A 26,311-nucleotide genomic window follows, 5' to 3' on the forward strand; every position below is an offset into this window, starting at 1 on the left:
AGGGGTTAAGAAGTTTTGGGTCAGAACATATCAGCAAAGTTTACTTGAGTTCACCAAAGTTCACCAAACATTGCTTGACACCAAGAAATTGCAAATAAAATATATGCGGAAGTATGGCGGATGAAGTTTATTCCTTTCACTTGTACGGCTCCGTTCAGAATACGCGTTTCACTTACTGCTAATACTAAAGTACTTTAAAGAGTATCTTAAATGCTTGAGTATCTAGTACTTTATCTTTCTAGTAGTATCAAATTACTTTTAGTTTAGAGTGTTTTGTACTACATTTTGAATACTTTTTACACTGTGTATTTAGCAGAATATTTTCGTGCAGTATTTTGTACATGTCGGGCCTGGTGTTATGATGCTTCTTCGAAAGAACAACACCCACTGCTGTTCATTTTGCAAGAATGCTTGCACACGTGCTCTGTAGGAGTCACGGGGCAATGCTTGAAGCTCTTCCAAGCTTCATTGCTTTTTCCAAGCTATCTGAAGTGTCAGCATACATGATCTGAAATGGATCATTACATTGTAAATGACATTTGACAGTAACATAAAAAATAGTATATGGCAAAGCAACTGTATAAGAGAATTTACGTTTTCTTTTCTTTTTCTCGAAAAGAATTGCTCTACTGTTTGCTTTTTTTCTTTTGCTCTTGTTGCTCTACCGATCAACTCAAATAGGAGTAACAAGTTGCTCTTGTTTCTAAGAAATTGTTGTTGAAAAAAGTGCATGTCCAGAAATGCACAACACAGCACTGTCGCCGTGTTATATCGACTCCTGTCCTATTGCAATTGTGGAACACATAGAGGCTTTACCAGAATTTCGCGGTTTCAGACAAGTGTGTCGCAACAGCATTTTAAAAACCAGTGTGCGATGCCAGTTTCCTCATTCATCGTTAGCAATAGCAGCTACAGCTGTGAGTAGGGGACAGACATGCACCACTGCAACTAGAAGCACTGTAGTGGGGCTTAGACTGAGCAAGGGGTCTACTCAGCCGCCTGACTAGGCAGCTGAGTAGACACCTTTGCTTGTCACTATTGGAACAGGCTTGCCTAGCCGAGGCGCCTGTGGCGCCATCTCGTTGCTCACGCAAGAAATGCGTACGGCGCAAGCGCAGCAGGACTGTAATGCGCTAAGTTTGTAGGACATCGTGCATAAACTGTCACCTTCACAACTAAACATGTGTTGCAACTTTCTACGCAGTTTTAAAAAACACACCACTATGTGCAACTTTACATTTAAAGCCAGCAGAAACAGCGGGCACGCTGGTACTGTCAAAGCGCGTCTCCATCCCGGCTGTCAGATGGTCAGGCGTATAACTAGACTGCATCGATGCGCACTAGGCGGTAGCCGACTGAATAGCGGATTTGGCGAGATTTGGAACGAGACTTAACATGGCAGCACTTCCGGTTAGACCGCTAGGCAGTCGACTAACCGGGGTATTGGAACACAGCCTGAATGCAGACTCTTACTATGGCGGGCTAGAATGGGTTCCTTCTAGCCCGCCATACTCTTCCTCTGCAACGCCGCGTTCGGCCGTGTCGCCATCTGACGGAAATAAGCCGAAACACAGGTATAGCCGATTAGGCAGCGGCGTTTTTTTTTTTTTTAACTTTTACGATTTACCCGTAAAGAAACACACCAAGCGGACTTATGTGCTCCAGTGCTCCTTGTGTACTGCTCCGCCGCGGAAGGCCATTCTTGTGAGTACCTGAAGCCTAAATGCTCTTGCAGGCAACATAAATCGGTTTGGACCGCTCCCATGTGTGTTTGCAGCAGTCTTGGGATGAAGCAGACTCGCCGGGCAATGCCGCATAGGTGTGGGGGTGGTGAAGTTCAGTTTTTTTTTTTTTGTTTAGATGAACCTTTGTTCAATAAATGTTCAAGGGGGCATACTATCAAATCAAACTTATCAGAACTACATCAGTGTGCAGTTAACGGATGAATATGCGGTAAAAAACAAGATTTCCGCAATTCTTTTTTTTTTTTTGCGTAGTCTTCGAACTCTGTGTACCTCAAAATATTTTTAGCACGTTCTATGCCTCTGGACAACACCGCTAACCATGATCATAAATTACATCATTACATACATCATGTAGCATCATTACATCATTACATTACATAAATTACATTACATTACATAAATTACATCATTACATACATCATGTAGCATCATTACATACATAAATTACATCATTACATACTCATTACATCATGTCTCGTTTTCTTACCTTAGGTCTTCCTGGTCAGTCATATGCCACACTGGAGATAGCGCCTCCACAGTGAAGGAAGCAAGTTTGCTAGATTTCTCATGTTTCGACTGTCGTTATCAAGACAACACGACTTCCAGTACAGCTAAGAATATACTTGATCCAGTGATTCCAAACGAATATCTGGTCAGCGTTGAGTTTGCCAGCCCGTTGATGCGAATCACGTCAAGCATCGACCCCGATTCCCTAAATTTCAGTATTATTTGAAGCTATAACGTCATATTCAGACCTGCGACTAGTCTTTAGTTACACAGAAATCCTGCATCCTTAGCTGTTTTGTCGATATTATGGATGGTATAGAAAGAAACTTACCTATTTCTGTCCCCAAGATGGATAAATACCCTCCTTGGTTTTGAAGCTGAGAACATGTTTAAGCAAAAAGCTTTATTGCCGCCTCCAATATTGGCATGGGAAGTTCAAAGCCTACCAAGCACTTTCCAAATAGTTCATAACCACAGAAGCGTGTCTGAAATCTCGTCCTGTGTCATTCCGCCGATACGAAATGAAATCACCTCAGAACAATATTGCTTTGCGACATGGGTCCTATCATGGCGATCCTAGCGTGGTAGCGACAACTTTTGGCGACCACTTTGGTTCCATGCAGTCCTCTAGCACACAGTTGTTGACTGAGTGTTGAGTGAGTGAACAGACGTTTTGATAGTGCGGGACTTGGCTGTGGATGAGATATTTGAGTACATACAAGTACATACACGTTCCCAGACATGTAGAAAAATCAGCAACTTAGGCCATAATGCGCCAAGTACAAAGTGGTTCAAACAAAAATTGGTAGGTTAAAACCGAAACATTGTGAAAGGTAAAACCAAACTGAATGATACAATAAAAGAGATGTACAAGGACTTCTGCAAATCAGTTATAAAACCAATATTAGTGAAAAAGCCTAAAACTCTACTGAAGGGTAAAAGGGGTTTGTCTCTCAGCAGTAGTGCTGGGTGAAGCGACAGATATATTCGGTAAAATCCATAAAGGTAACGGCGCCGGTGGGATTCATATGAAGGACATGTGATGAGGATGCGCTGCACGGAGAGGCACACCTCACAATGGCTACATTGGGGTGGCTTTTCTGCACGAAGTAAGAAACTGTGTGAAGATGTGTATGTCCAATAATCAGGCGCGATAGAATGACTTCGTGCATGCGATTCTTAGAATTTTGCATAACATTACCTATACTACTTTTGACTAGTCGAAGCTTGTTTTCTATGAGCATGTTCCAAAACTGCTGCCGCTTCTGATTGACTGTCCTCCTCAAGACCGATCTCAGGTCCTGGGTAGGAACATCAAACAGTGTTATATCACTAGAAAGTGTAGCTGCAGCAGCAGTGTCTGCTAGTTGGTTGCCAAGTATCCAGACATGACTGGGCATCCAACAAAAAGGCAATCTAAGGCATTTGTGCATTATTCTGCTGATCAGGCATTGTGCCCTCAAGACAAGGTTTTTTGGGTTTCGCAGGTGGCTTGTTTAGAGCTGAGGGAATGTGTAAATGATGCAGTGATAATGCAGTGTGATGTTGAAGTATTTATTTAAGCGCAAGGATTATCCCGTACATTTCTGCACTGAAAATAGAAAAGACGTTCTTTAAACGATGTGACCGTGTACAGGCCTCAGCCACCATGGCACACGAGACGCCTGTGCCTGTCTTCGATCCATCAGTATAGAACGCCACATATTCTCAAAGACGTTCTTTTAGAGAGTAAAACTCCTGTCGGAGAACAATTTGTGGAGTATCCCGCTTATTATATCGAGTTAATGAGGTGTTATATTCTGGAACCATTTGGCACGGAGGGACTCGTGTACCAACTTCAACAACCTAGAAGTTCATGTGGGATCCATCACATCCCATCCACACGCATACTAAATGGGGGAATAATGCTGGGTTTATTAATCAAAAGTTATCGAGTCTTCGAGACAGAGATTGACTCGGTTGTGTGGGTAACTCCGTACCCCTTAGTGAATATGAAGAGGAAAGGAACAACACATTTCCAAGGACCATTCATTGCATTCAATGTAAAGGCTTTCAATAGGTGACGTCCTGAAAGCTCCTAGCACCGGTCGAATGCCTTGGTGATGTACAGGGTCAAGAATCTTCAGGACTGATTGACGGGCTGAGTCATAGACGACGCGCCCGTAGTCCAGCTTCGACCTGATTATTGAGATGTATACCCTGTGCAGTGTCTTTCTTTCTGCACCCCACGACCTGTGTGATAGAATTTTCAAGATGTTTAGAGATGTTGTGCATTTGCTTTTTAAATTACAAATATGCGACAGGAAAGTGAGCTTTTCAAAGATCACACCCAGAAATTTGTGATCAGCTTTTACAGGTATGTTTTGCCCATTCATTGTGAGTGTAGGCATTGGAAAAACTCCTAATCGTTGAAAAAGGGACACAGACTGTTTTCTCGGGTGAAAATTTGAATCCGTTGTGGGATGACCATTCTGCTAGTCTATTGATTGCGATCTGTAGTTGTCTGTCACATACGTAACATTCCATTTACAATCACAGTCTACTGTCTTATCTCGATTATAACCACGCAAGCGACGGGGGTCAACAGTAGCTCCAGCACCGTAATGGAATGAGAACTAAACATCAAGAGTGGATTGACATGCGCCGCTGCATGTTTTCGATTATTTGATATTATCGAAACACGCACAGGGCGTGTTGTGTTCCTTGCTCCCTGTACAGAGTTTTACTGTCGTTTAGCAACGTGTTAGCTCGCCCGCACCCTTATACCCACCACTGTCAGTACACCGCAATAGATCTCTACCCGAGAAACGTGATCATAACGTTGGCAGACAGATCGAAACCGAAACAAATCGGAAAGGGAGGGCTAGGTTCCACGAATGGGCATTTGTTTGCAGTCCCCTATTGAAAGAAAAGTATGACTGAAGGTCGCGTCCCTTTCAGAAATCATCGTAATCCCCTCATGACCGTGGCGTTCGGGAGCGACATTGCTCGCCCCTGGCTCCGAGCGTTCTCAAAGTCTACCAAATTGGTGGCGCTGCCGAGCACTATGACGTCATTTGTCTACAAACAGGGAGAGGTCTATTACACAGGATTCGCACTGGGCTCACCGTAATCCTGAGCAAAAAAGAAAAAGATCCCTTGCAAATCAGTAAACCGATGTCAACTCGATTTATTTTATTTCTAGCGCGGTGGCGCCATAGATTTATCCCTTTGGCTATACACGTTCGTATAGCGAGCTCAACAAATAAACGCGGGCGGACGAAAAATAATACACGGAGTTCGCAGTCGAAAGGGTCACCCGAGCATATGGACGACACGATCCCGCGGAGTTACTCGAAACAAGAGTACGGATTACGGCATGCCGAACCGGAGATGCCGCTTCACTCGTATCCGTAGAATACCTCTTACGACGCCGTAGAACGAGGGGCAAGCACAATGCAGACAGCGTGTCGCATACAGCAGCTTGTTGTTCGATTGCCGTCGGAAAGAGAATCCCTTAAGCAGAGTGGAAACAATACTCGTCCATGTTTCGTGTGCTATTTGGAGAGCTACCTCTATTTGCCAAATTTATATATAACGATGGAGTCATGCATTTTGATTATTCATACTTAGAGTTTTTAGTGAGTTTAGTTGAACCAGCACGCATGAGATAGTAGGAACTTCTGCTGATCGCAGCAGTTGTGATGGTGAATCCTAGCGCGAAAATTTGTGTTTGATGCCGGAAACTAAACGACAGAACCATAGTCGAACACGGAGCGTAAAATACAGCTTCGTATTAGCTTTGGTGAGTGCGTCATTGATATTTGTTCCAACTGAGGTATTCGCAGAACATTGTGGTGAGCCAGTTTCGGGGACACATGGCGAATTGTCCCGTGATCTCAAACCCCCTACCCACCCATCCCCACCCCAGGCAATCTCTCGACATAGGGCCAGTTTTGCCGCGCGGGCCGATTTGGCGCATCGAAGTAGGTCAATGGAATGTGTCACTGGAGGGGACCCTGGGGAGGAAGAGGTCACTCGTGCTGGGCCGTTGCAAGAATAAGGGCGGCAAGGGAGTTATTCCAATTTCCAAACCTGTTTTAGAGTCATTCTTGGTTGGCGAGAGGGAACGTACCACGGTTACTTAGACGAACCCCAGTGGGGAAGGCTGCTTGCAGGAGCAAATCCCACAACATCAAGCCGAAGTACTCGAACTGCTTAACCTGGACAGGACTTACGTCATCCATCATGTAATTGCATGTGAGTACTTTTTTCCTTTTTACAGGTGAAAGTCATGGTAACACTCATTTGCTCATTGACTGCGTTGATTTGCCATTTTTCACCATATGTAGGGAATTCTGCAAATTATCTTGATATTCCGTTGAGCTTACTTCCTTCTATAAGATACACATACATATAGCTGTATATTAACATTTATGCCATCAACAATATCATTTATGTATAGTAAGAACAACAGCGGTCCTAAAACTGATCCTTGAGGGATTCCAGAATGTACTGGTAACTGATTCGAAGATGTCTTGTTAAATTCAGCGAACTCAAGACGGTTCCTTGACTCTAGCCAACTTAAGAGCTTTACATTTTTAAATATGAAGTGCGATTCATGTAACAGTTTTGTATGTGACACCTTGTCGAATGCCTTTTTCTAAATCCAGAAAAACGACATAAGTCGGCTGACGTTTGTTGGACAAACTCAATTAGCTGGTAAGTAGTGAAATGACCTCTCCTGAAACCATATTGACAATTGTTGAGTATGTGGCGTTCCCCTAAAAGACAGACGTATGACGTCGATGAATGTGCTCAAAATAGGTCTGGTTTTGGATAAAAGCGATCACCCTTTTTAGGCACTGGTACATTCTCCAGGCCTCAGGCACCACCCAAGCAGCAGAATGTACTGAACGCCGAGTGCAATGGGAGTGGACGGTATGTGTCTTATCAATGTTCTTTAGTTTCGCGAGCCTGCTCAAGGCCTTCCACCTACCCGTCCACCCCTATTGCAGTCGACATTCAGTACAGTGTGCTGCTTGGGTGCTGCCTAATGCCTCGAGAATAGCTAAAATTGTACCAGTGCCTAAAAAGGGTGATGAACGATGTTACTACGAGGAGTCTGGCTCACGAACACCAGCTATAAAAGCGTTGCAGTTATGGAAGTGTTGACCGAAGCCAACGACATGACGCTGACACTGGCTTTACATCGACTTACTTGATGTCCCGCGCCAAAAGCAAGTAGGAAACACATTCGTTACGTTGATGTCGAGTTAATATTCGGAGCAATTCCTCGCTTCAGCCTTGTTTGTATGCTTGAGCAAATTAAACTGAGACACGTTACCTCCACCATTTTGATTCCGAGACGAGCAGGGCTCTCGAATTTGCGGAAGCTCCTAAGTGATTAAATATGTAGTATCTGTTTTCGCTTCGAAAGGAATGCCGGTACCTTTTTGAAAGCTTCTTGCACTTCGTGGTCCTAGGAGCTTCTAAACTTTTTTCGTCTTACGTTTTGTAACGCCGCGTTCATTGCCCGTCATGGGAAATACGAGGAACAAAAGAAACCATCAGAAAATGAAACGAGTAAGAAACAATGGCAGAATTAAAACGTTGTTTCCTAGCAAATAACCAGTCTAACGTTGTTTTTGTAGCTACTATTGCCAACACACGAATACAAACATACAATTATGTTGACGCAACATCGGTCACAAATCGGTAGCATGTCAATTACATCGGCAGCATGTCCAAATGATATCGGGCCGGTATCCTGACCAGGCATCGGCTCAACTCTGGGCGGTGTTGCAAAGTGTATGTTGGGCCGATATCGAGGGTGTCGGCAGGAGCACATAGGGCCGATGTCGGCCCGACATCGGGGTGCTGCTTGGGTGCCTTCATATCACTAAGGACTTCAGTGCTAGTGCTTTCTTGGTATGAATGTAAGTCGTACTATTCCAGTCCACACCATCAAGCTTAAAATCACCACATATGGTCACATTTTTGCGTTGTTTTGCCTGTCTTCCTTGTATAGTTAGACAATCCTTTTAATACTGCAAGGTCGCCACAAGGGGCCTATAAAACAGCCCCACTTTCGCTATCGAATCCTTCAGGGGGTAATACTCGAAACTGCAGATTACATTCATGTACATATCTTTAGATCACATGTAGCCATCCTTATTCTTTCTGACATATGAAGAGGTACGTAATACTTACTTGGTTTAAGGGTCGTTGTGGTGGTAGTCGTAGTCGACGTGGTGGTACCCGTAGTAGACGTGGTAGTAGTCGTACTCGGAGTGATGAAATAGAGTTTGTGGTCCCAGATTGGTCGTAAACCACACTGTTATACCCCTCGTCTGTACCAGACTCTGAGCCTCCTCCTTCGTCTCCGCCGCCGCCACTGAGCATGGCTGTAGGTGCAAAGAGCAACAGCTGTGCTTAAACACTGCACTCTCACTCATTGGGGAAAGATGCAGCAAGATTGCAAAAATCCTGCAGAACGAAGAAGAATCTCGCAGTCAGCCCCACTAGAGGCACCATGTCATTGAGTGGCTACCAGTCGCAGCGGGAAAACATTTTCCTCGCTAAGGTCTTTCCGACGTTTTCGCCCGCAATTTCCCCCGCAATCCTGTTGCGCAATTTAGTGTGCACATTTCCAAATTGAGGTCAATTGGCCAGGGCGATCTCTCGACGACACTTTTCAGATGTTGGGGATTTGAGGACGAGATTTCCATGAAATATGCATTCTGAATACGCTAAATCAAACCCCCATTATTATAATTAAATCATTTATTCGAGCGTTCATTTATTTCATCACGCCAAATAGGTTCTCATTTTCAATCCGGATTTTCCAGATGATCATAAATCCGGAAATGGAACTAAGACTGCAGAACTTCCGCGGAATGGTTTTCGAAGCTCGGATTCTTACACGCAATGCCTATTTGCGCGATGAAACAGAGGCGGAACACGAAAGACATCTGCTTTAGTGTGTACTGCGCGACAAAAAGAAATGGTAAGTAAATCCGGTTTGTCATGGTCCGGCCCGGTTGTAAATGGTCAAATCCGGTCTGTGTCCTCAAATCTCGATCATCGGTTGGAAAACATTTCTGGGAAAACGTTCTGAACTTTTCTGCCTAGAAGCAGCACAGTATGCTGCACATTGTCGGTCAGAGGCACACAAATGCGAGGGACGACACACCATTTGACTACGTGTTGTCATTTGTGGCTCCCCCTATGCGACACCACGAACCGTGGCGATACTTATTCGCGGATGAAATGCGCGCACAGCTGATCGTTTCACCTGCTGAATTTCGCAACGTTTTATTTCTATCCGCAAAGGGGATATCGCGCAAATATCCCTGCACATAAGTGGATATAAACGCACGTGCGAACATAGCTAGTACAGGGTGTTGCACCTGGCGACGTACTCGCCGGAGGATTGTGAGACTTTCGGCAATTACCTTTTGGAAACCTTTGCCACGATTGAAGAAGTCTTTGGATAATGTTTAATTGAGGGTAATTTATTTATTCAATCGAACTTTGGAAATTGCCAAGCGAACCTCACTTTTTTTTACAGAAATATGCAGTCCTACACGGATAACCACAGACCCAAACAAGAACTATGCACAGTATCGCAACAGAAATAGTCGAGGAAAATAGTAAAAATTACGCTTTAGCCCCGCCTGCCTGATTTTTGCAAAGGAGAGTTTTACTATTGTTTAGACAATTTCCGTTGCGATACTGCGCATACTGTTTTTGTTGGGCCTGTGGTTATCTGCGGAGGACTTCGTATTTGTGTAAATACGAAGCGATTTGATTCGCTTGGCAATTTTCAAAGTTAAATTAATGTCCCTCAACTAAAAATTACCCAATGCTGGCAAAAGCCCCCAGAAGGTCCGAAAGTCCCACATCCCTCCGGCGAGTACGACGCCAGTTAGAATTTTTTATGACTCTAGGTGAAACACCTGTACATAGCACAGGGGTGGGCAGTAATACTATTTTTTGTACTATAATACTAATACAAATACTTTTTGAAAATGTGTATTATAATACATAATACTGTATTATAATACAGCATGGTAATAAAGGAATCCATAAATTTTTGAAAAGCCCAGGGCGTACACAGCATTTGTCTCACAATTTAGTGTCTTGTGTGAAACAGATGCATTACCGATTATTTTGCGATCGCCGCCGCAGTTTATAGATTTGATTTCCCTCACCTCCGCTCCCCCACTACCCCCAAACCGAGGGTCTGGATCTGCCCGAGCTTCGAATGCTCTTCTGTATGGTACAAGCAAAGGACGTCTTGTGGCATATTGAATACAAGACATCTAAGACCTGTCCCTTTTAAGGCTAGCCAGGGTTGAGGGCAACTGTCCCTCCTGAGCCTGGGCTGACACCTCCTGCCAGCGTGGTTGAGGGCGAAAATTTCCCGCGTACCAGAAGTGAAGCCGGCCCTAGTGCGTACCAGTGATGGCCAGTAGTTAACTACTAAGTAAACTACCTGATTGTAGTTAAAAAGTAGTTAACTACTTACAGGCATGTAGTGGCAACTACTAGTTAAACTACTATTTTAAGTAGTTAACTACAGTAGTTAGGTTACTGAAGGCGCCAACTACTTCCGATTTTGCCGCAAGGTCTATGACACGATTGTGCTTCCGACTTTTACCTTGAGTTACTTGTTTGATGAAAACGGAGGTGCAGAGCAATTGTGTCGTGCATGTGTATTAAATCTTCACTTTTAATGCTTGTCTAGTGAAGCCTCATTTGCTGCGAAATAATTCTGCAACTCAGTTTATCGCGTAGGCACAGAAAGAATCCCTCCGCAAGCTTTGTATTTGACGATCGTAGCAATGGCTTGCGCCAAAGTTTATCATTGCTTGCGATTCATATTTAGGTGTCCAAGAACACTACAAGGGATTTGTGTTGATGGTCAACGTTAAGTAGTTATAGATGTACTTAAACTACATTCCAGTAGTTAATAAGTAGTTTTAACTGCTCCCCTGAAAACTAGTTGAACTAGTAGTGAAACTACTCAATCGCAAAGTAGTTATAGTTAAACTACTGTAGAAGTAGTTAGTGGCCATCACTGGTGCGTACATTACTCTTGGGCACAGAGCTCGTAATACTTTTGATTGTTGCTTTCTTCCTGGGAATTTTATGACCCGAGAGGGTACACTCACTAACCCACGAGGAGAAGGCGTTCAAAGAGCGGATGAGCTAAAACGTGGGGTGCGCTGACCCGCCTGACCGGATTATCACCGTACTGGTAGCGCATACAGAGTGAACGAACACGTCAAAATCCGAGAAGTATTACTGGAGTATTATAATACTTGTAATAGCCGTTTTTGCGTATTATGATACGTAATACAGACGAAACTTGTATTATAATTCGGAAGAGAAATAGAAAATGTATTACAGTAGTACTATTATAATACAAATTATTGTAGTACATGCCCAGCCCTGATATAGCACATACACAGAAAGCTTGGATACTTACAGATGGCTCCAAATGAGTCTCCGATTAGAAGGAACTTTACGCACGGAACGAGGACAAGAAGGAACTTCTTGTTATCCCTAAAACAGAAGGCGAACACTTGCTATAAGCGAGTATAAGAGCGGGGGGGGGGGGGACACACGAAATCCTCCGCGCAGTTCCAAATGCAAGACCGATATCCACAGAAATTTCACACTCCTGGTAACCTATTCATGAACTTCGTACGTTTGGGTAAACGTCATTGCAGGAAGAGAAACGAAATCAGCCTTAGTGTTACTTCTTTTGTAGCACAACCTGTAGAACCGCACGCCCTTGTTTCCCCAGTTGAAGGACCCTTCCTTCCTGTCTTGGAAGCCACGGATTCAAGCTACGGATTCATGTGTGGCTTGCGATCCTACCTTACCTTAGCCGCGATGCATGATACCACAGGTCCTTACCGTGAGCCTGAAATGCACAAATCATGCACACATGAAGGCCCGAAAGCAGGAGACAGTACGCACTGTAACACTAGGGCATATAATTCGGAGATTAGCATCTATGGGGTCTTGGCGACTACTCTGCGTGAGTTCAAGTTTCAGAATCCGCGTTGTTGCATAATTCGGTAACCCCATACCACGTTCGCTCGACGGGTGGAAAAATGGCCAGGGTCCTCCACATGAAAAATGATAACACACCCAGACTGATCTCGTCGAGGTTTACGGTTAGAAGATCACCGCTCCAAATGAAGGAAGGGACGCGTGTCCCTCTTGACCAATCGGATGGCTGGCCGAAGTAGCCGTGGGCCCAGCCAACGCCATCCCGATACAGGCAGCCTGTTTAACGCCTCCTCTCTCTTTCGCACGTAGACATTGCAAGTGCCCATCGCCGCAGCCAGCCAAGATGTGAACCAATCGCTGTAGACGACTTTGAAACGACGACTGTGGTAGTCTACGGCCCATGCGGCTCATGGCGGCCCCTCCGTAGCTACGGCCGCAGAAAGCACGCTCGTGATTGACGGGCCTTCATTGTTACGTCAAGTCTCTCAAGCGATCAGGTATTAACTCTGTGGTGTTGGCCTAGCAACACCGCCTCGTCTATTGATGAATCCTGCCTTTTTTTACCATATTCTTACCAATTTCGTCCTCTTCATCAAAACCATCGCACCTGTCCTCGAACTTTTTTTCGCAGGGAACCCCGATACAGCCTGGAAGCTGGATGCCCAACTGTCCTGTTTCTCCACATCCGCGCTGCGCGTGACCGCACACGAAGCTAGCATGGGCTAGGCGACAACGGAACCGGAACACGAGAGTTCGCGATGCCACTAGTATGGTCCAAGACACTAAAACCACTAGGTTCTGGGTATCATGTTCGTGAAACTCACGTGACCTTGCACGGGCCATGTTGTGCATGCCATGTTGCCACACTTTCAGATGGATAGGGACAACATTGTAAACTGAAAAGCACCCTTATGGGTGTAAATGGCTTGTCCTATAACTCACACCACTTTTTAGACCGTATGGTACGGAACACTATTTTTAGAGGGTGTATTCTGTGTAAAACTGGCAACTGGCAACTCGTAAGGGCAGGCACCCTCTGAAAGGGTGCGTGTCCTTGAAAATGTCTTTTTTTCAACCCTTTAAACACCAGTTTAGGAGGGTGTTTAACAAACTTACACCCTTGAAAGCATTCCCGCACCCAGCAGTCCGTGGGTTGCATGCCAGCTGCCAGCGCATACAACCCACGGACTGCTGAGCACGGGAATGCTTCCTGCCTTTTATTACAACCGTTGGAAAGCGTGTAAGTTTGTTAAACACCCTCCTAAAAGGGTGACATTTTTCTACGAAAAGCACCCTTTCAAAGTGTGTTTTACACAGAATACACACTCTAAAAAGACTGTTCCGGACCATAGGGTGTAAAAAGTGGTGCGAGTTATAGGACAAGCCATTTACACTCATAAGGGTCCTTTTGAATTTACAGTGAAGAATTTGAAGGGTATGCATTCACTGTGAAGTCAGTGAACGCAATAGCGTTTATAACGCGAAGTGCGACAACAGGTAGGCCTTAAGGTCTTACAAGAACGGGCGTCAGACAAAGCAAACACTTACTGTCCGGGTTTGTCGGCTGGGTTCCCACCTCGGAGCCTACTCCTGAAAGACGGAAGAAACCAGTAAAATCCAGAAACTGTGGGTAGTATGGTGCTCACCTGACATGGACGACATGTCTGACGCAAAAGACATTTCCGACGCTGAAAGAAAGAAAGGAATTTGGAATATCGGACACACAACATGCACTTTCACAGTCATCCACAACACAATCATCCACTCGTTGTGTTTGATTCGGGGGTCTCGTCGGACAGCTGTCTTTCGGATATTATTCAGCAGCATTTCGGTTATTGTTTCCACTATTGCCCGTCGCGCGGGGACTCCGGCCCATTTATACGTATCTCCCGGATTCAGCGTAACGTTCTCTACAATGGAAACGATGGCTCGGCCAACCGTCAAAGGAAGGTTGACGCGTGAAGTGCTGGTCGCGAGGGGTAAAGTGCGGTGGTTCCGACGCTCGGTTCGGTTCTAGTGAATGACACTGATGTTCAAGTTCAAAATCGCCAACTAGTAAATAAAGCACAATTTTAGTCACAATCCTTCGACTCGCCGTGTTGCCCCGCCTATGTACATAGCTGAACCATTGGTTCATACCCGACCTGAGGATCTATACGAAGCCTGACAAATATAATACCTAATGCAAGTACATCAGGCCAACGAAAGATAAAGCAACAGCTCGGGACCCATGTATCATCGTCCTTTGTGTCTGCTACGACCTTGTGGCAAGTACGAATGATCGTGTGCAGTCCGGGATTGCGATGCCACCCTCTTGTCACTGGTTGTCGTGGGTCGGAAGTTGTTCATATTAATGGTTCGGTATTTATTCGATTACTTGATTAAACAGCTTTCTTTACCGTATCCTTTACAAGGAGGGCTTACTATCTCTCACAAGATTTAGGAAGCTGTCACATCAAAGATCACTAAGAGAACGTCCGCCACTTCAAACGAATGCAGCTAAATTTACTATTGTGTACTGGATCAGGAAGAAAACTGGGCATTTTCTGCTCTGTCTTGCGCGGACCGGAGGGAATCCCTGCGGTACTCTATGCACGAGCAGCGTTGAGGACGGTAGCGCGTTCGCGGAGCACTATCGACGCTACTAGGGAATTTCAACTGGTAGCATTGAACGAGGCGCAATTTTCATCTGAAAACGTAAAACCCAGCTATATACGGTGACGACAGATGAAAGCGACAGCTGCAGGTCCGGAGACGCCTCTATTGTTCTACTGGACCCTTCAGTTCAGGAGGCTGACCCTAAGGGTGGGGTTTTCATCTAGAATCATTCATACGTGTTTGTCACACACTACGGTAGGCAAGAAGCAACGATAGACTTACCCGCCTTCATAAAAAAAAAATGTATGGGAGCTTCCAATGGAGGTCAGAAGATCGCAAGGCCAGCTGGTCAACTATCTGCCGAACAGCGCAACGTATGGCACGCGATTCAGAGCGCGGGTTGAGTTTGCCTTCTCTGCTACTTTTTTGTCTTCATTCTTCGGAGCTCTCTATGGGTTTAATGGGGGTTATTGGCAGAAAAAAAAGGAAAAGGAAAAATAAAGCTCTGGGGTTCCTCCGTATGGCAGGGGAAAACCAGAATTCCCTCCTGGACAATACGAACCTGCTATAATGGCTGTGTGTGTTCGGTGCATTCTTCCGAAATGTGCAATAAAGTTTGTTTGGAAGTCCGGGGACTCGTCATTTGCGAAAGGAGCTGGGAAGCCCTCTCCCACCTCCTGTACCCTGCGTGACGTCACCGATAGTCCTGTGTGGGTCACCGGCTGTTTTTCTTGGGCGCGCATTGTAACTTCCTCGTGCCATGTGGATAACCAGCCATCTGAATCCTAGATTTTGTTCTAAAATATCCGCCAGCATTAAAAGCAAACTTAGGGATGGGTCCCGTAGCTCCAGTTTGAGCTGCAGCGCCACAGCGCCAGCTGCAGGAGAGGTCCCATAGCTTTTGGCGGCAGCCGCAGAGCGGCAGAAATTCTCTGGCGCTCCCGTATCCAAAAATTTGGTTGCTCTGGCGCTCGTCTTTCCAGCCAATCAGATGCATTCTTTACATCGACGGTCGACGGCTCGCGATTACGGCGGCGTTGGTCAAAGATGTGTCTGATTTCAATGGTGTATGTGGTGTAGGCGTGTAGATCTCATCAAGCTTTGTGGTGGGGAAATCTGTAGATCTGGATGTGTTTTGCCATCTCACACATGGATTCCAGCGTACTGCAGGCAAGCGACGACGAGCCCATTCGGTGACAGGCAAGCGAACTTCTTAATGATTGTAACGGACTGCCTTTCACTGGCGTGTCATTAGACACCAGTGGGCATATCCAAGGAACTGACTTTTGTCATATAATCTGTATAGCAGTACTCTGGTGTAATGGACTGTTTTGTTCTTCTGGATGACATCAACTGTCTGTTTCCACATCTGATTTCTTTAAAGAATAAATGTGCTTACTGTATGTACACTTTGTGTGTTATTTCATAAGGTCTCTCTCTACTATAGATTTTTGTTAAAGAACTATTTCTGTGAATGCTTCTTGCTACGTATGCTTCTTGCAAATAATAAAGCACGCAAGGTTTCCCCAACACCCATTTGCGGCCCTCATAACGGGGGCTTTGGCGGCTAACCCCATCCAAAGCTGCGGAGCACTAACCCTCTCATACGAAAATGAGCATGTTGCCGATTTCCGTTTCTTTTTTTTTATGTTTTGCGTTGCGCCATTGACCTCTTATTTTTAACTGGTGTCTCGCCCAGTACCTCAAGTGAAGCGTTTAAATTGGAAAGACTCCCACCATCATCAGGGCTGGCCGAAGACCCGTAGTCAAAGAACTTTCGATTTGGACATTCGCAGTAGACCCCTCATCTTTCAAGTGCAAGCACTTCTTGTAGCACGTTGGATACAAGCGATCACCAGGCAGGAGCGGATTTGAGTGGGGGGGGGGGCGACCGCCCCCCCCATACGTCCGTCTTTCCTACGTAAAAACCCTATCGCCTGGATGATGCTGCGCCAGACTGCACCCCCCCCCCCCCATGACAGACCCTTAAATTCACCCCTGTCACCAGGCACAGTGCCCCGCGACGCCAGTCTTCGGGCCAAGGTGACAGAGACGTACTTTGTTCCCTTTACGTTCGTCAGGCGGGAAGAAAAGTGGTCAGCACAATTTCTTGACGCCACAGAATGAGGGTACTTGCGAAAATACAGGTCATAATGGTAATTGCATATGCTGGTGATAGTTTTCACCTAGAGTCATGATCTTTATGGTGTAATGAACTGTTCGTCTTCCTGAAGGTAAAAAAAATTGAGGAATGGTCTTTCCTGGTCTGTTATGCACTTCTGAGGTCCGAACGTACAGGAATGCCGTACGTCACGTTCCTCAAGCTCGGAATAAGTGCTTGGTGTCCCTGACATGGGTTCACAGATGCTCATGCGACAAGCGAATACTATACGGAGACACCTCTCATAGAACGGTGGGACTCTTGTGTGGTTCTTGCGTGAATGAGTGATGTCCACCTGCTCTAAGCAGAATCACGCTGAAATGCGAATTATGTATTATTTTCCCTAATGATCTGGTTATTTCACTTGCGGTCAAGAAAATAAATAAATAAAAAGAGCGCGAATGAATATCCGGCGCTACAGTTCTGGAATCTCAGGTGCGCGTTCTTCGTCATCTTCGAATGGAGTGCGAGGCTGCCGTACTTTGGTTTGAGTAACGCGGCATTGTAGCCGCGTTTACATGGACACATAGGTCGACTAAACGTGTTAGTAGGCTTTTCTCGCGCAGTCGACCTGTACTCGTTTACATGTGGGAAGCTAGGGCGACTGGAAAAATCCCACACGCCAAGCGTCTTACGAGCGACTTATCCGATCGAAGCGCCCTCTTCAAGTCCGACAACAAAACATTCGACGGTTAAATGTTAAAAAGTTATAGAACAGTGAAATATGTGCTTTCATCATGTGCTACTTCTGTGCAAATTATTTTCGACTTTCGAATTCCCCACTCATAACATGTGTTGTATTATTACGCACAACCGAAGCGCGTTGCGTTGATAACTCTGGAGAGTCTGGCAACAAGGAACTAGAGAATCGTAAACTGAAACCACCGCGCCGGCGTTCACGTGTTCACCATGGAGTGGTGCGTTTTTGTCATGCTCCTGATGAACCAAGAGAGGTTTTTTTTTTGCGCTTATGCTTCTACTGCTCACAAGGTATGCTGCCACGGTGATGGTCGCGCTTCAGCATCACACTGAAGCTCAGCTTCGTATCATGGTATGTGAAGAGGAGCTGCTATTGGCAACATCTGGGTGGACACTTACGGAGTGGGCGCTAATGCACGGTACGAATGTAAACCTTTCTCACTTGAATGCATCTGACAACTTTTGTGCGCGTTTGTAATCTATTTTCAGAGGCATATTCGAGTGTAGGGAACTTGAAAAAAAATCGGACATGAACGGAACGGGATCGTGGAGCATATTTCCTTTTGAGAAAACTGTAAGAAATGTAGTGTACAAAGGTAGCTCTTTTGCATACATGTGTTGCGTTCCGTTCCTGATGTAGTGGAAGATCCAATTGTATTGTACATGCAGCAAGGAGGGACACATGAACGCACGGCTTAGTAAGCACGCTAGCTCAGTGGATCCGAATATGTGAATGTAGAAAAATTACTAACTTACACTACATTAACTAAATGCTTAGAGTCGCTCTTACGCGTTTACTAACTGTCTGCCTCTTTCACAGGCTTGCAGGTTACAGGTCACGCAGAGTGTCGGATATGGATGCTTGAAAGGTCCGACTCCTGGTGAGAGAACATGGTATTGAATAGCGACCCTTCGGACTGGACAGAGAACTTCAGGATGTCACGCCGGACAGTTGCAAAACTAGTCCACACATGTCCCCAGCAGATAACTGTGTCCGAACCCCAGTACCTGTAGACAAACGAGTAGCAATTGCTGTATACATGATCGCAAGTTGTGGGGAAAAACGGTGCCCTGCTTCTCTCTTTGGAGTGCACAAATCAACAGTCTACAACTGCCTCTATCGGTTCTGTAACACGATGGCACAGCATTTGTAAGCCAGTTGGTCACTATACCAAAATGTGATGAAGCAAAACTCATAGCGCAACGTTTCTTGGAAAAGTGTGGAATACCTCAGGTTATAGGCAGCACTGCTGGCATATATTAGCATATATTCCTATTCTCCCACCATCTGCCGGATACAGGGATTATGTGAATCGAAAGGGATGGGCATCGATAGTACTACAAACTGTTGTAGATGACGCAATGCGGTGTGTATGGTCATAATTTTAAGGTATTCCGTACTCATTTTATATTCCTTGCTAGAAAATGTGAAGCTGATGTGGAACCTCATTCATAGCCATCAAATAGTATTGTTGTTACGGGATGTTATATTAACAAAAATGTAATTGTCCTGTCACCAGATTTCGCAACATCAGCTGCATCCTGTCTGGTTCCTCTCATGACGCTTCAGCACTTAAGGCTTCAAAGTTATACAACAGTGCCCATGAACTGATACCTCAGGTACTCAGCCAGTTATGCATAAATCTGCAGAGGAACACCATTTCGCGTCTGAGAGGGGAGTGATGTGGCGGCCCGTGGACGACGACGACGACGTGTCTCTGCTGCTGCGCGCCATTGAGCCTGGCAGCCACTTCTACCGGCATCGTCCTAGCGTGAGGCCACGCACATCTGCCCGCTGGGACATTCCATCGTCGCCGGTCAGGACTCATGTAGAGGAACACCATCTCCTCTACAAATCTATAATCACTGAAGCCGTACCCCTTCATTTCATAGGGCAATATTGTGATTAATGGGACGCCGGTACCTTTTCTAATACTTGGAGACCCTGCGTATCCTCTACTGCCATGGCTTATAAAACCATTCATACATAACAGTAGAATTACACAAGAGCAGGTACGAGTATGTACACCGATTGAAATTTGCCCATTTTGGAGTATTTCCTCTGTTTGTTGGGCACTAATTTTTGTCCTTATCTGGACAGGTTTACTTCAGTGAATGCCTCAGCCCCGGGAGGGTTGTCGTCGAACATGCATTTAGTCGGCTAAAGAGCCGCTGGCGCATCCCCCTCAAACGCACTGATGTGTAGTACAAGTTTGTCCCAACTCTTGTTGCTACAGCCGTGCATGTTGCACAACTTCTGTGAGGAAAACAACGGAAGAATTAACCCAAGGTGAGCAAGGCTGCCAGCACAATCACAACCAGCACAATCACTTTAGTAACACAATTCTAAAAACAGAAGCCCAGTCATGGGAATCCTCTTGGCTGCCGCTCTGCTTGTGGAGCATATGATTATGGTGGTGCGAACTGTGCATTTGGTGGGAGCAGTGCGAATAGAGGTGATCGTGGTAATAGTGCAGCAACACTTGGACCTTGCTGTATGTCTTGTGACGAGTTCATATACATTTGTAGTAACGATAACTGTTGATGATGAAATGCTGTTCATCAGCATCAAAGCTGCATCATCATCTACTGGCAGTTTTGAATAAACTCTCCACTGAGGTATGCCATGACCTGCCTAAAGTGATCACGTTCCTCTTGGAGGAGTACGACTTGTCGTTCGTGAGCCATTTCAGCCCTTTGTGCAGCTGCTTTCTCTCCCCTTTCTACTGATTGCTCTAGTAGTTTCTCCAGGCCCTCAAGGCGAGCATCTCGTCTCTTTCGCTTCCTTCGGTGGTGCATTGGCTCATGTTCTGTGAAAAATTAGAACGACAATTCCGCTTCACCGTTCTCCCATTATTTCTTGCTAAACAGGCGCCTTACCCTCAGGATCACGCGAAGGGAGGCCATCTTCGCGGCTATTGCTTTGGCTGTCAAGTTCAACCTCACTGGCAGCGGGAGATACAAGGAAATTTTGAATCATCAGCTTCAGCAAAAGCCTGTGTAAGCTACGAACAAGGAACTCACTTCCTTACTAAGAACATGTTTCATGTTGGACAAAACTGATTGTTTGAAAATGTTTAAAATATAACAACCTATGCACTATTTCGTACTTGCTTTTATACTCGTACTATTTGTTCTGTAACGCCATTATTATTGTTCTCGATAGCTGGATTGCCAATGCGAGCGAGATCTATGTTCACGGATTATATTCGCCTCGCTTTTTCCTTTCCAGCTGTGTAAATAGGCAGGCATATTTTTTTCTTTTGTGTATTTTGTTTCACTAAACCTGCAGAGCTGTAACGTGTTTGGATAAAAACCATCTCGAAAACTCTATGTACTGTGTCAAATACTGCAGTCAATGGAACACAGCTTATGAAGCATTTGATATAGGTGGAGATCAAGTACCTCCGAACTGAATGCACACACCTCCATTTTCATCATCACTTGTAGAAATCATGGCACTGTCAACACCGCACTCGAATGCCGTGGAACTTGGTCTCCCATGCAGAATTGCATCCATATTCGGAAACCACTTCTATGTTGAAGGAGCCTGCCCACTTCTGCTCTATTTCAGTTTTTCTTCAGGAGGAATTAAGGACTGTTACAACGTATACAGTGTGCTGTTGACCACGCAATAACCACAAATGTCAGTAAGAAGGGCAGACGATAATATAAAATACATGCATGAGTGCGTACATGCCAAAAAACAAGCACATCTACACACAAAATAGCGTGCTTTTTTTTTTCGTGCATGGTTGAATTCTTCTGGAGCGTTTAACATGATCGAAACGTTAGCATGATACGGTTCGTACTAATCGACACCACGAACTAAACTTACCCACCATGTCACACAGATGCAGGCCGGGATTATCAATCCGCAGGCCGTGTCATTTTTGGAAGTGATTTGCAGCAAGCTCCAGTGAGTTTTTAGAAAACAGGAATGGACTGCATCAGAACACAACCCATTCTGAATTTTGAAATCACATTACATGTTACTTCTTTTGATAACAAGCAAACATATACGCACTTAAAACCTACGATCAACATATCGATGCCAGGAATCTGGACATGGTAAGCAATACGAATACACTATGTTCACAAAGGAACTCGACACATTCATTACACGGTACCGTACAAGTTTTTTGTCCTGTCACATGCTAAACCATCACGATAATATTGTCCCAACATGACAACGCTTACCTCGTTATATTGCTGCTTAAGGTTCTTTCGGTGGGCTCTGATCTGCGTCCAGGTGAACGAATCGTGCCCTATTTCTTTTATTCGTTGTTCGACATTTTGGAATACTTCTTTGTTTCTCTGGCGTTTGGAGTCAAGCTGTGATGCAATATTCATTTCCAGGATGATACACAGCATGAAGTTCGTGCTTTCTTCATTCCAAATGCGTCTTTGCTGGTTGCGAGGAGCTCCCGTTTCCGCCATGTTGCTTCTTGCGAGAGGGGACATGACTGGCGGAGAGGAAGTGAGGTAGCGGATACGACTTGCAAAGTAGTCTTTGCCGGTTTACATGGCAAATGGCAGTCGACAGCTGTCGCCTAAACTACGCTACGTTGTCGATTGAGCGGCGTTCAATCGACTGCTTATTTAAGCCGTCTTGCAACCTTACATGCAAGCAGTATGTCGCCTTCTGTGGCTAAGTCGCCTTCTACAACCTTCATGTAAGCGCAACTTGTGTCACCAGCTTGCGTGGCTCAGTGGATAGCGTGCTGCCCATGTCACGGGATGATTGGGAGGTACCCAGGTTCGAATCGCGCCATGTGATAGCAGCACAATTGCTGACGTTCGCATCAGAATTAGTCGTTCAGTATTGCTTAGTCCAGCCGGAGAGGTTGGAAATGTCATGACGCTGAATTTCGGAACCACGAGGCGCAAAATGTAGTTCCACTCCGCACCCCGGACCACTCCGCCTCACAGCTGATAGTGAAGCCTCCCAAGTGGAAATTGCCGACTGCCAACCATCGGCCACTGGTCGGTTTTTGGTCGGCAAGCAACTAAGTCGGCCACTGCAGCTTGGACCAACGTCGGTCTGATGTCGCTCACTGTGGTGGTCCGTGAACGACGTTAGGCCGAGAACGTTGTGCGACGTGTTGCGGGCATGCTATTGAGAGTTCGGCGTAATAAAGACAGGCCAATGTCGGCCCTACGCTGCAAAGAAACCCGAAAACAATGCAGCTCCTACTCGAAACAAAGAGAAAGAAAAGACGATTTGACGGTTGGCAAAAAGTCGGATGACAGTTGGCCAACGACTCTTTCGGCCAGCAACGTTGGCGCAATGTTGCATAGTGATAGACAGAGCGTGGTTTGGCAAGCCGTCGGCCAGGGGGCAGATCTGTACCAAGAAACGAGCTGTTGGCCAGGCACTTGAAAAAGCACGGCTCGGTTGGCCAGCCAAGCTCTTGCCAAGCTTGGTTCAATATCGGTATGTTGCCTCGGAGGGAGGGAAAACCCGGAATGGTGTAGCACTGCATAAGTTCAACTTTCGATTGGCCAAGTGATTGTCTCACACCAAAAGCAGTAAGAAACACAGACATTATCTTCATGGTGAGCTGATATGACAAGCAATTCCTCATTTCAGTGTTGTTTGTGTACGCGTCAAATTAGACTTAGACACCTCACCCTTCATTTTGACTCACACGCGGACTCTCGAATTTGTGGAAGCTCGCGTGACAAACCTATGTATAGTATCTGCTGTTCTTCCTCAGGAAAGAAATGCAATTTCTTTTCTTTATTGTGAGCTGTTTGATTCTAGTGATCTCGGGCATATTGCGAGCTTTTATGATTCTCCCCCTATGCCGTTACCCTACGCCGCAAGACAATTGAGTATGAATACGAGCGACGCCAGAGGACTGTTGTGGCCTAACTTGGCACAATGCAGGCTGGCCAATGCTTAGCAAGTTATTGGCCAGGGTATAGATCCGTATCAAGAAACAAGCTTGTTGGCCGATCATGCACCAACCAAGGCCGAGTAGGCCAGCCTTGCTAATGCCAAGCTTTGCCCAACCTTTTTTGCAAGGACGGCCCAACGACTTTTAGGTGGGAAGCACACGTCGGCCCGACATTTTGCCGACGTTGTTTTTCTCCTTGGTGGGTTCCCAAAGCATGTTGCAGCGCGCTGTTTAATAGTTGGGTCATGCATTTTTTTGCAACGGGCCGTGGTTGGCCCATGAACAGGTGTTGTTCCATGGGCCATTCTAGGGCCCACGTTTACCCATCAGTACCCAAGCTTGGTTCCTTATTGGCCAGGCATCAGCCCTACATCTGCCAGGTCGGCCCTCTACATTGGTCCGAGCTTGTGCCGGCTAATTTTTTTTTTTTTTTTATTGCGTGTTAGCGCCGCGAAGCAACTGTGGCTATGAGCGACGTACAGATGTGGACAGACGGAGAGAGGATAGCAGGAAGGAGTGGGGGAAAGGGGGGTTAGTATGCGTCCTGGGCCGACTTCAGGGGGAACTGTGCCGACATTCGTCTGGAAAGTCTTCGGAAAACCCAGGGAAAACCTCAGACAGCACAGCCGGCGGTAGGATTCGAACCCACCACCTCCCAGTCTAGAGCACGACCTTGGTTACCACCAACGAGCGGACGCCTTAGCCCACTCGGCCATGCCGCTGGTTTGTGCCGGCTAAGTTGGCCCGAGTGAGGCCATTGTCAATCCCCAACCTTGGCCCAAGCTTTTTTTGCAAGCTGGGCCCGACAACTTTTAGGTTGGAAGCAGACGTCGGCCCAGTGTTTCGCCAATATTGCTTTTCCCGCTGTGCTGTTTGTTGGGTAAAAATTCGCCACGTCACTCTAGAGCGTGGCTGCCTCCCGATTGGATCGCAAAAGGTTACGTAGCCATGTGACGTGGGCGTGGTGGAGAGAGGGGCGCGGGGTACTCATCTTTGAAAGCATTTATATGGGTCAGTGAGCTGGCACGAGCCGAACGAAACGTATATTTGGGTATTATGATCTGCGTTCTTTCATCCGGTACCATTGTTTGTGAAATATTTGGCGCCACATTTACGGACCCTTTAATTATCTTCAACTACTTCAATTTCATATCATTTACCTTAATTTACATTTACGCTCTTTTCCCCGCTTTACTTCTCCACTTACACCTCTGCTTCAGTGAGGCTTCACCATATCAAACACACACACACACAAATACATACATACATACATACATACATACATACATACATACATACATACATACATACATACATACATACATACATACATACACACATACATACATACATACATACAAGTTTTTCCACTTTGATTCCTAATGCTAACGCATAAATATATCTGAGAGGGACAATCAGTAGGGAACAGTTCAATGACTTGGGTGAGCAGGGAAAATCAGGCACACCCTTGTGTCTGCAATGCAGCAGATCAATTCATTAGGTGCCTCCGGTGCTGTGTTGGTGGTTACACATGACACATGGTCCGTCGCCGGCGGCGTGTGCTTAATTAGTTCACCGCGAAATATTGCCCAAATGCGCCTCCATCCCAATTTACCGTTTATTAAGGCCGCACGACTAATCTCTTCTAGAGTAATGTTCTGCTGCTATTTGAAACCACACATTAGACCTGCTAATTTAGAAGAAGAAATAAATGGTTAAGCCTGGATGAAGGCGGTACTGAAAAAAAAAAATCTACTCCGTAACGCACTCTTACACGTAACGGAGCATCGCACGAGGATTTTCATGAGCAGTGACCTTTCTGCAGAACGAAACCTGGTTACTACCTGGTTATAATTGTTTTCAGAATCTCCATATGCCTTGCAGTTTTTGTCATTTCCATGTGCACACTCTAGAAGAAAGTCCGTCACTCATTAAAATTCTTTCGAGTTGTGTTTTTTTGCAATCTTCGTACTTTCAAAACTAGGTCTAGCGTCTACCCTACGCAAGAAGCACATTCATAGCTTTGTTCCAAACCACGGACTCAGGGTGGATCCACGGCCACTAGACGTAATTGTTCCAAGGTGACGTTAGGGGGAAGGAAACTGTAATTGGACGATGATGGGACGGTTTGGTTTCCTACGGATCTGACAAAACTTCATCAAAATGCAAAAATACTCCAAAAGCCCGGAGACGACATAACTGGACATAAAAAGTAGAGAAACTCCGACTTAACATCACAAAATAAGAAGGTTTACTCACACGTTTCGTCCGTCATGCGACGGACATCATCAGTGCCAAACTGAATGAGAGGTTACACAACCGGTCGCTATTTAAGGAGATGGGAGTATTGTTCGGGAAGGGGGCCACGGTTTTTGTTACAAACCCAGGGGTCACCACGTATGTACCAACACTCTAGAAGCTTTCTGAGTCCCCATCTTTGTTCTCGAGCAAAGGTCACCGCGTTGTCGAAGTCAAAACAATGTCCCGTGTCCCAATAATGCTCAATAAGCTCCGTCTTAAACCGTGTGGCGTGCGTCGCGCTCTTTATGTCCCGCTTATGTTCTTTGAAACTAGTGTTCCGTTTCCTGCCTTTCTCGCCAATGTAGCACGTGTCACAGTCTTTGCATTGTGTTTTGTAGACTACTCCAGACTGGTATTCCGGGGGGATGGGGTCCTTCGGTTTCGATATG

General features: G+C 45.7%; 1 long non-coding RNA gene across 1 annotated transcript; it reads right to left on the reverse strand.

Moving 5' to 3' along the window:
* Window positions 1–4,028: 4,028 nt before the first annotated feature.
* LOC135367626 (uncharacterized) lies at window positions 4,029–13,826 on the reverse strand. Its single transcript, XR_010414501.1, has 4 exons — window positions 13,809–13,826; window positions 11,728–12,168; window positions 8,445–8,638; window positions 4,029–4,484 (listed from the first exon to the last, which is right to left on the reverse strand). It is a non-coding gene; the product is annotated as an uncharacterized LOC135367626 (long non-coding RNA).
* Between the last annotated feature and the right edge of the window lie 12,485 nt (window positions 13,827–26,311).

This window comes from Ornithodoros turicata, chromosome 1, assembly GCF_037126465.1.
Source record: "Ornithodoros turicata isolate Travis chromosome 1, ASM3712646v1, whole genome shotgun sequence".
NCBI lineage: Eukaryota > Metazoa > Arthropoda > Arachnida > Ixodida > Argasidae > Ornithodoros > Ornithodoros turicata.